Raw genomic sequence first — 11,040 nt, 5'->3', positions numbered from 1 at the left:
GAGGCCGGAAGTCTGAGACCAGGGTGCGGGCAGAGTCTCCTCCCTCTGGGGGTGGAGCCTTCTGTGTCTCCTCCTACTTTCTGTTTGCTTTCGGCAGCCCTCGGCTATCTGTGGCTCTTCCCTCACCACCCGGGGTTCCCCCAGTCTCCTTCTCCCCATGGCCTTCCTCTTCTAAGGACACCAGTCCTGCAGGATAAGGAGGCCATGGACTCCGACCTCCTCTTAACTCATTACGTGCACGCAGACTCTAGTTCCAAATAAGGTTAGGTGAGCAGGATGGGGCTTAGAATATCTTTTAAGCCCCATCCTGGGGCTTAAAAAGGGGGTGGCAGGGAGACAAATTCAACCCGTTTAAAGATTCCAAAGAGGAATCTTTAAAACGTGATGCCCTCTTGGGAACGTCAGCAAAGCATTAAGGTTTCACTCTTACTCTGCGCAGGACTCAGGCATGCGCATCATCTGGCTACGGTCAGCCTTTCACCCCAGACCCACTCTGGGGTTCCTCCTCTGAGCGTCGGGGCAGCCCTGCCAGGGCCCAGCAGAGCCTCTGAGGTCGGGCTGCTGGGGAGGGTGCGTCCCTCTTCTCTCATCTCTTTTTATCCCCAGGGCTTCTTATTCTGAACACTAGAATGTCCTTTGTAGAATTATTGAACCAATTCTTATCAAAGGTACTGAAATTTTTAGTAATTTTAACAGTTTCACTTCCAATCGTCTATATATCTTGAGCAAAGCGGTGTGGAGAATCCTGTTGTGAGCAGTCCTCTGGGACAGGTGTAGCGCAAAGAGGCATCAGAGGTGCGAGAAAGGCTGGCTGGTCATGGGTCCCAGAGAAACATCAGGCTCCAAACCAATCTTCCAGGCCAGCGCCACTCTTAGACTGGGGACTGTGTGGCTTTCCTTGAAGGAGAACAGCTTATGCGCCCTAGTAAGTGTTGCCCCTTGCAAACTCTGAATAACTCACAATAAGAGATATTCGGAAGCCCTTCATCTCCCATACCATCTAGAACAGCGTTGTTGTCACGACTTGGTAAATGCTCCCCTTGAAATCACACTTGGGAACCAGCTGACAGCTAAGTTAGAACCAGAGTCACATGGATGGCAGACTCCAACCGTTCTGGTGAAAAGCCTCCCTGGGTCTCCTCCACCCACCCCAGGCCAACCTGAACCTGAAGCAGCAGAGCAGGTGAGGAGAGCACAGAACTGTCCAACTGTCCATCTCTGCAGGTATCTGGAGCTGAGTCTAGCCTGGGCTAGAGAGAGGGGAGAAGTTTGAATCAGATGAGAGGTTGCAGCTTCAGGATCCGATTACTTTGGGAGTTAATATCTGATCATGAGGATGTACTTCAATACCTGGAAGTAACCAGAACAGCTATGCCTTCAGCCCTAGATATTGTCCAAGGTCAGGGAGGATTGGGACTGAAAATCAGGAGGGAGGGAAAATAAAGGGGCTTTCTAGAGCTGTTCTCTTGTGCCCTGTTGATACATGCTTGGTAAACAAGAGGATTATGTGCAACTAGGAGTAATTTATTGAAAGGTCATGTGCAACTGGAAATAGCATTACCATGAGGAAGAAACAGAAGTCCTAAGTGGATTTCATTTAGCCACTGAATTCTGGCACGGAAGGACAGACTTGCAGACTTGAGTCTTTGAAAGGTCACAAATGCTACCGGGGACTTCCAGGCACACACGCCTGTCTTCCGCCCTTTCTCTTGCTAAGAGCCTGTTTTCCCCATGCAGCTCCTTCCTTCAGTCTCTCCTGTTCCCTTCAGGTCCCCTCCCTGATTCTATCTCAGAGAAAAGCATCTCTCCCCAAGGGAATTTCAGCCCCTAGGGCCTTCAGACTTAAGTAGTCAGGGTCGTGCCAGACCCTAAAGGAAGTGCCCAACTCTGTCCTTAGACACCAGGAAGGGAGGTTGATAATCTCTTCCCTGGAGTGAGAGGGGAATTGGATCCCCCACCTGGAGTTCAAACATCACCTGAGATGTCAGGGAAGAAGAATGTCTGGCCCCACCCCAACCTCCTGTACCAAGATCTGCAATTTACTAAGATCATCCGGTGATTCATATGCACATTAGCATTTGAGAGGCACAGCTTTCTTCCCTCAGCAGAATCAGGAAGGTACTGCAATCTGGTTTTAGCTCATAGCCTTGCTGATGCCAGTGACATTAGGAGAGCAACATCAGGCCAAATACCATTCTTACATCCCAGAAACTATCATGGGAGCCTGTGCATTCAAAATAGTCTTGCCCTCCTCGTTTTTCCTCTAAATGGAGATTTCTCAAAATCTATCTGCTAACACACCCGCATATATATAAATTTCTAAGATTTCTGCAGTCATGTCCCTCATCCACCTTTTGGCAAAGGGTGTGATTGCAACAGATGCATAACCAAGTCCCTGGCAGGGCCAGCAACCCACGTGACCTCCGCACCAGCTGCTGAAGTCCCTTCTCCAGCGAGGTTCGCAGATGCCCCTCAGTCAACGGCCTGTGCTGGCAGGTTGTGAAAAAGAGAGAAAGTTTTTGGCCCAACTGGGTGCCCACAGAGCACTAGAAACTGAAAATCTTGATTAGAAATTTCTTCAAACTTCCTTAGAGAATTTATTTCACAGGACAACTTGGCTAGTTTAAAAAGCAAAGTAAAACTTCTGGAGGATAGAGGTAACATTCTCCAAGTTCAAAATGTGTACAAAGTACAAATCTCCGGCTTTAATTTTTGAAGGTTTTTCTTTTCTTCCAGTAACGATCAATACATCTCTCAAGATGGAAATTGAGAACTATTTTGCATTTCCACCCAGCATATTTTAACACTTTATTTTAAGGTTCTGAACTTTGCTGGGGCCTCCTCCCTAGCAACACAGAACATTAAATCAACATATCAGCAGTTCAAGCTGCAAACCCCTCATTCAGGATGTGGCGCAAAATACAACCAAAATCTCCTCCAAGATACAGATCATCTATAAATGATTCAAGGGCCCTTCGAATAATCCATGCACTTGTTCTCAAAATAGCTTCTGACAAAATACATGCCCAAATGTAACGAGATCGTTTTTTCTAATCCAAATTGCAATTCAAGTCCAAGAAATATATTCATTTGCGTGAAATATTCTTTCTAAGAAGTCCCTCCCAGGTGAGGAATTTTAAACGTGCTTCTTTCACCAGGGAAGGCAGACAAATGGCTTTGGCTGGTCAAGGGTTCTATTTCTCACAGCCAGGATATTCCAATTGGTTTCTCATTCCAAGGGATCAATAAACAGCCAGGCTTATGTGCATAAAACTGTCTAGGCCTTACCAATGCTAACACAGACCATTTCTTGAGCTTCCCCCAAGGTGGAGCCTTAAAAAAATCCCTGACACCACTGAAATATGTATAGTAACAAAAACAATAAAAGGATGAACGTGAGAGCGGCAAGCCCGGCTCTGGATGTGCCCTCAAGACAGTTGTTCAGTGCAGTTCACGCTTTCTTCTTGTGCAAAGGAAACACAGACCAGATTTAACTCTGTCAGCAAGAACAAGCCCAGATGGCTGTCACAGTCATCTTTGCCCCAGATAGGACCTGTAAGAAAAACAGTCTATGTGAGAAGAATTAATGTGACAGTGCAATCACTGTTAGTCATAAAACCCCTTGAAGGGCCTCCATCTGCAGGAGAGCAGAGAGATCGAAAAGGTTTCAGTGCTATAATCTCCATTTAGAGACTTCCTTAGCACTGGGCTTTGGGTGGATAGACGGTTGCCAGGTTTAGCAAATAAAAATACAGAATGTCCAGTACATGTAACCCATGCCTGTCCCAGAGCATCAGCCATCAGCTTCAGGCCCTGGTCATTCCTGAAGTGCCAGGGAACACGCGGGATCACACATTTCCACCTGGGAGCAGGATCTTGGGAAGGTTTGCCTGTTTACTTCCTGAAAGGAGTTTTGTGGGAACATGTGCTTTTCTCAAAAATAGGCCGACTTTTCTACAGAGCTTTTGTGAGAAGGTACGATCAGAGGTCTACCACCATGACTGAAAAAACATTGACCTTGAGACCCTAGGTACAGATAGTTAGGCTACCCATTGGGTTTATTTTTCCCCAAGGACCCTTCCCACCAGATCACAGGAAAAACAAGAGATGACCAGCTTGCATTTCTGCAAATAAAATCATCAGGGCAACCACACTTGTTCAATCATCCAACCACTGAAGAGCTTTCTGTTGATGTTGGTATTGACCAGTTAGATGGGTCCTTAGGAGAGGCAAATATAAAATTCAATACAAACAACAACAACAACAAAAAGAGTGCAGAAGCCCAGCAATCATGATGACACACGCTAACATGACAGCAGCCTTGGACCTCTCTAAACTAATAGGAAGAGAGACCTGGAAAGGATGAGAACAAAGAGCAGATATTCATCGAGGATTTATTGTGTGCGAAGTGATATTCTAGTCTTTGCAGCTAGAAAGGAACAAATATACTTGGTAGAAAAAGACTTTGACACTGCCCTTGAGGACCTGGTGGACTAATAAGGACCCAGAAATGTGAATGTGTTTTTACAGCGTGATGGGAGAGGTTCTACAACACTGGTAGAAAGAATATCAGCTGGGAGCAGAGAGAGGCACCGATTTTTTTTTTTTTTCAGAGCAATCAGGGACCATTTCTCAACAAGCGTTCATCACTCAGGAATCTGAAAGGGCAATCTAGGATGACAGACCTATACAACGTATATGGCTCATTGAACAGACAGTAATACAAAAATCAAACTCACCTGGGTTTGCACCAGAGCTCTGACCTGCTAGCAGGATGTGTATTCCTGAGATAATTAGCCTGGGTGAGCCTCCGTTTCTGAATCTGTAAAATGGGGATAATGATGTCTATTTCATAAAATTCTTATAAGGGTAAAACACCACAAGATATACAAAATGCTCGCTCTCATACTCAGTACATTTTAAGCTTCCAATAAAAAGTGACTTCTATTAGTTTTTATAGTTTGTGCTTTGGTTCTCTTAAAATTGACTGATGGACCACATTTAGGAGTGACAGTCCAAAAAAATGAGAGGACTCCTGTGGTTTCTGCCTCTCACCTCAACAAACTTTGCATTTAAAAAAGAAAAAGGAAAAAAGAATGTAATGCAGCTCCCCAAGGCATTATATTAGGGGAAGAAAAGAACTTGCTGGTTTTCCCTTTGAGCTGTGCAGGCTTTAAAAGAAATCTGAAGAGTCATCCCCATAAAAGCAAAGGCTGCCAGACAGCATCCCATTTCAGCATGCCTGCCTGGTTTAAGGACAGCCACTTGCACAATCAATACTGCAGGGCTCAGGGTAGCAGGTTGTGTTCCAGCCTGGCCTACACATCAGGACAGCTGATCGATTTGCTGCTGCTATTCTGCTGGGAAAATCTGGGATCCCTGTTCCACGCTCCAGAGAGGCACACTGGCTGACAGCACTACTGACCCTTGTAGAAAAGGCTGGGGGGGCAGCAGTTCTCACAGGTAACTCACAAACTAGGGCTATCAGAGAGCTGGGGCTGCACCCCAGGTAGCCAAGAAATGGGCTCCCTGGTGGTAGAGCTGTCCTGGCCAGTTAATGTAACAAAGAAGGGGAGACTCTCCCTTGGAGCCTGCAGCCTCCCTAACCAGCATTAATTCTGTAGCACGTACTGGTTGCCAGATTTAGCAAATAAAAATACAGAATGTCCAGTTAAATTTGAATTTCATGTAAGTGGTAACAGAAAAAACAAAAAAACAAAAAAACAAAAAACTTTGTAGAATAATTTAAAGAGGTTTATTCTGAGCTGAATATGTGTGACCAGCCCAGGGAATCCATAAAGCCAGGAAGCTTTGATAACTGATCCCTCCAAGAAGCCCTGAGTAAGGAGTCCTGAGGTGGTCTGGTTACAGTTTGGTTTTGTGCATTTTAGGGAGACAGTAATTGAAGGCAAAATCAGAAATCGTGGAAGGTATCCACTGATTTGGCACCCCAAAGGTGGGACATCTCAAAGGTTATGGATGAGTTCGAGGATTCTTTGATTTATAATTGGTTAAAGAAATAAAAAAGGCTGGGAACCAATAGAAAAGAATGTTTTGCTCAGAAGAACATTCTCCAGAGTAGAATGTGAATGTTTTAAAGCAATAACTGAGAAAATGACATGAAGGCTGTGTTGACCAGTTGATGGAAGTATTTCAGATTGCATGTGAAAACCCCACACTGTACCCTAGAAGTGCATTAATGTACATAGTTACCGTTCAATAAAAAAAAAAAAAAAAAAAAAAAAAAAAAAAGAAAAGAATGTTTTCAGATAAGGAAATCTGTCAATCATACATACAGCAAGTCACACTATGCTAACTCAAGGTGATCTGTTAAGCAAATTAGTAGCCTGTGGGCATGATTTAACCCTTGTCTTACCTCACCTTAGGTCCTGTTAATAATTTGTCTTCGTCAGGGTAGTATATAGACATTTTTGAAAATTTTAAAAAAGAAGTAATTTAGCATCTCATTGCCACAAAGAGTGGGTTTTGTCAGTCTTATGATCTCTGACATTAATGCTGGTCACTTACTGTGTCTAAGCTCCAAAAGGGAGGGAGTATAATGAGGTGTACCTGACCTTCTTTTCCTTTCCAGCTGGGAACTCAGTTTCAAGATTTTTCTGGGGTCCCTTTGGACAAAAGGGATCTTTTCAGTTGGGGGGGGGGCTTAGAATTGTATTTTAGTTTACATAAGCAAGGAATTTTTTTAGTATAACTACATCCCAAATATTGAATGAGACATAGTCATGCTAAAAAATTGTACACTGTTCATGTGGAATTCAAATTTGCTTGAATATCCTGTATTGATGTCCCGAATATTTCATGGGACATTCTTACTTATACTGAAAACTTAACTGCTGTTTATCTGAAATTCAAACGCAACTGAGTCTCCTGCATTTTATATTTTGCATGCCTTCCCCGTGCACATGGGGAAGAGACAGGGTTCTGTCTGCTCTAGCCCTGCTCTCAGCAAAAGTCCAGCCAGCATTCTGTCACTTCCACAGTCTGCTCCATGCTCTGCTGCCCCCTTTCCTACCGTTTTCTCACACAGCTACTCCATTCCGGTCTCCACATTCCTCCTTCTGAGCCCTGAACATGAAATTCCTACCCTCCCTCACACAGGGATATAGACCAGTCATGCCCTCTCTCCTCCTATGGGAAGATCCACATCTTAACGGTCCTTTAAGACCAGCTCAAATCTCATCTGCTCCTCCAAATGGTGTGTAATTACCTCTTCCCAATGCCCACCCTCACGACCTCATCCCCACCACCAGCCCAGAGGAGTGTTGGCTTTCTCCCTCACTCATGCACCCTTGGGTTACCCTGCCAGGTAATTTTCATTTTGTTTCTTTGGCAAGCACGAGTCCATGTCTGTAACTCTGCAGCACAAGCAATGACACATTTCTTTGTTTTCTTATTTTCTGTTCTGAGCTCCTACCTGCCTATCTGGTGGGCAGGATACTCTGGCTCCCGCCACAGGACCATACAGGTGTCACCAGGCTCCCAGGCTGGCGGTGTGTTGGAGTGTCCGGGTCAGGGTGGGTGAGGGGTGGGCGGGAGCAGATGCTCACTCCGCTCCGCTCAGACTTCAAGTCTGAAAACTCAGCCCGAGACATGCACATGTTATCTCCCAAATTACAGGGGCAGTCTGGCAACTCCTGCTTTGATGGGAGTGCAGATGAATGAATTAACACGACGCAGCCTTTGAGATCCTGCTCCAAAGCAGGGACTTTGATGAGGCCTTTTCTGACTCCTTCAGAGAGGAGATGGAGTCCTCACAGGGACCTGCAGACCCCACCTGCCCTCCTGCCTGCCTTTGTTCTTGGCTACGTCTCCCATTGCCACCGCTTGGCTCACTCCGCCCCAGTGATCGCCCAGCCCCGTGCGGTCCCTGAAACAGGCCAGGCCCCACACGCTCCCTCCAGCTGTCACACGGCTCCCTCTCTCCCCCTGCAGGTCGTTGTCCTAACGTCACTTTTTAACCAGGTCTACCTTAACTGTCCGATTACAGATGCGTTTTCTTCCCAGCGATCTCCTGCCCCTGTTTCCTGCTCTGTTCTCCTTTGCACAAATCGTCATGTAATATACATATTTTTTACTGACTTTTCTTATTTAGTGTCGATTGCACCCCTTACACTGGAATATAACCTCCATAGAGCAGGAGTTTAAAAAACCGTTTTATTTACTATGATACCTCTAAGTGCCAAGAAATAATAGTCAATAAATATTCGTTGTGTGAACAAATAAATGAATGATTTTTTTCTTTCATATTTTCACTAAACATTGTACCCAAATATGTAATTGCTGCTGGTTTCTTTTTTGACGTCCAGGGATATACCTCCCCAGGAGATAATATTCTAGTGAATGAAGAATGAATACTCAAGGGAAGTCAGGCAGAAATGTGTCATGGTCCTCAATGGTTAAGAGGTGCTTGGTAAAAACTTGCTAATTGAGCAGAAATGGGAAATTTGGGCCTGTCACAGTGGCTCATGCCTATGATCCCAGCGCTTTTGAGAGTCACGAGAGGATTCCTTGTGGCCAGAAGTTTGAGGTCAGCCTGGGCAACATAGCAAGATCCCATCTCTGAAAAATTAACAAAAAATAGCTGGGTGAAGTGGCACATGCCTGTTAATCCCAGCTACTCTGGAGTCTGAGGCGAGATCCTTGAGCCCCAGAATTCAAGGCTACAGTGAGCTATGATTGTGCCCCTGCACTCTAGCCTGGGCAACAGAGTAAGATCTTGTTTCCAAAATATAAAAGAAAAAGAAAAAGGGACATTTTATTTTATTTATTTATTTGAGATTTTTGTTTGTGACCCACTTCATCCTTTTTTTTTTTTTTTAAAAGGGAAATTTTAACACATGCATGCACACAGCTCCTAACCTTACTTAGGATCAAATAGGTCGCCCAGGAAGGAACCAGGGCTGACTTTTGTGGAGGATGAAAGCGCTAAGGCAAGAGTAGCTATGTTTCCAGCAGGGTGGGGACTGCGTGTGGAACTCTCTGCTCCCTTCCCTCCACCCTCTCTGTACTCAGGGCCCAGTGTGCTCAACACCAACCCCAACAGAGAGCTGCTGGGTGCAGCCTAGGCCACGGAGCAGAGTGAAGTTAACTGGCCCCCTTGAGGATTGAACCCAGGCTCTGGCCTCATTAGCTGCAAGCAACCAGTCACACACACAGATTCCACACCAACAGAGAGATCACAGGATAACTGGGCGCATGAATAAACCAGCACACCCGCAAATAATGAAATATTTACAGGAGGCGAAGGGTTTAGCTAGACTTGGTGAGGAGGACTTTGGGGGAGGGGGGAGCAGCCGCTTGCTTTCCTCCAGACCGGGAAAGGCAATGCCATCTCTGCCTGCTTTATAAGGTAGGGAGTCAGAGACCCTGGGAGATTTGTGACTCTGGTGTTGCTGCTGTTGCTATTATTCTTTTGACCACTCAAGGAAATTTATTTTCAGTTTTAAAGGAAACTATTTGCAAAAGTCTTAATGTTTAACTTTCTACCAGTTAAGCTCTTTATCAATTAAGTAAGAAGACCCATTATATCTTTTTTTTTTTTTTTTTTTTTTAAATCAGGGACTTTGCTCTGTCCCCAGGCTGAAGTGAAAGGATACAATCAAAGCTCACTGCAGCCTGGGCTCATCCTGGACTCACCATGCCTGGCTTTTTTTTTTTTTTGAGACAGGTCTGGCTGCCATGCTCAGTCTCCAACTCCTGGCCTCAAGTGGTCCTCCTGCCCCAGCCTGCCAAAATGCTTGAATTACAGGCATGCGCTACCCATTACATCATCTTATAATCAATTAACCAATCCTTCCTCAAACCTCAGCTTTGATGAAACTCGCAGCTTCCAAAGGTGGCTGTAAAGTCAAGGGTCATTTAGTAAATGAAGGGAATAGTCTAACAGATTCCCCGGAAGAGCCATGCTCCTTGCCACCTGCTCCCTAAGAAGCATGCCACAGGGAGGAGCCTGAGGGTGACTCCTGCAAGCAGATCTCTCAGCGTAGACCCCCGGAACGCTCAGCTTAGATCCCCATACAGAGACGAGGCGAGGGTTACAGTGAAGCTACTTTACTAGGGAGGCGAAACCCTGTAGAAGTGAGGGTGAACGAGAGAAGAGGAAGAAAGGTAGGAAAAGACGAGGGTCAGGAGGATGCAGTGGTGCTGCCTTAGACGCTGCTTCTTGGTGAGTGGCCAGAGGCACAGGCTGCTCTGTGGGTATGTCCCCTCAGCCGTGGGACTTCTGCAGAAGGTTTGCCGGGATGAATCTCACCTCAGAGTGGAGAGAGAATAGACCCTCAACCCACAGCAACCTGGATCCAGGTTCCCTCCCAGGGAGGCACCACCCTGTATCCTGGGTGTCATCTGGTCCCTTGGGAGCCACTTGTGGAAGGCCCAGCTGGAGTAAGGGTATTCAGCAGTAGGCTGTGGGTCACTTAGGCTCAGGGCCTCAGTTTGAACTCCAGGGTGAGTATTGGGGTGGCAGGGTGGGCAGCACCTGGGGGAATGAGATGGCCTTCAACACTCATGTTCAACACAATGGCGGTCTCAAAGAATTCTTCCTACTGCCAAACCTCATACAAAATTGTCTCATCTTTTAAAATCCACAGGCCATGCCTTTTGGTGAGTTTGTTTGCTCAAATCCATAGCAGGTGAGGATCCGCCTGAGGTGGTTCTGCTGCCTCCCTCCACCCCTCTCAGCCGCACTCCCCCCAGGCCATTGCTCTGCTCTTTAAATACCCAGATTCCTCTTGCTTTGGCTGAGGAGGGATTCAGCTTCTTTCCTTAGCAGAGGACTGAAGTTCTCCATGGTTCTACCTGGCGCCTTAGGCTTCAAGATTATTGACCAGCCTGAGCAAGAGTGAGACCCTGTCTCTGCTAAAAATAGAAAAAACTAGCCAGGTATTGTGGCGGATGTCTGTAGCCCCCTCTACTTGGGAGGCTGAGGCAAGAGGATCTCTTGAACTCAAGAGTTTAAGGTTGCTGTGAGTTATGATGCCACGGCACTCTACCCAGGGTAACAAAGTGAGACTCTGTCTA

This window comes from Otolemur garnettii, unplaced genomic scaffold, assembly GCF_000181295.1.
Source record: "Otolemur garnettii isolate 467f Iridium unplaced genomic scaffold, OtoGar3 scaffold00043, whole genome shotgun sequence".
NCBI lineage: Eukaryota > Metazoa > Chordata > Mammalia > Primates > Galagidae > Otolemur > Otolemur garnettii.
Note: the sequence above shows the minus strand (reverse complement) of the source record.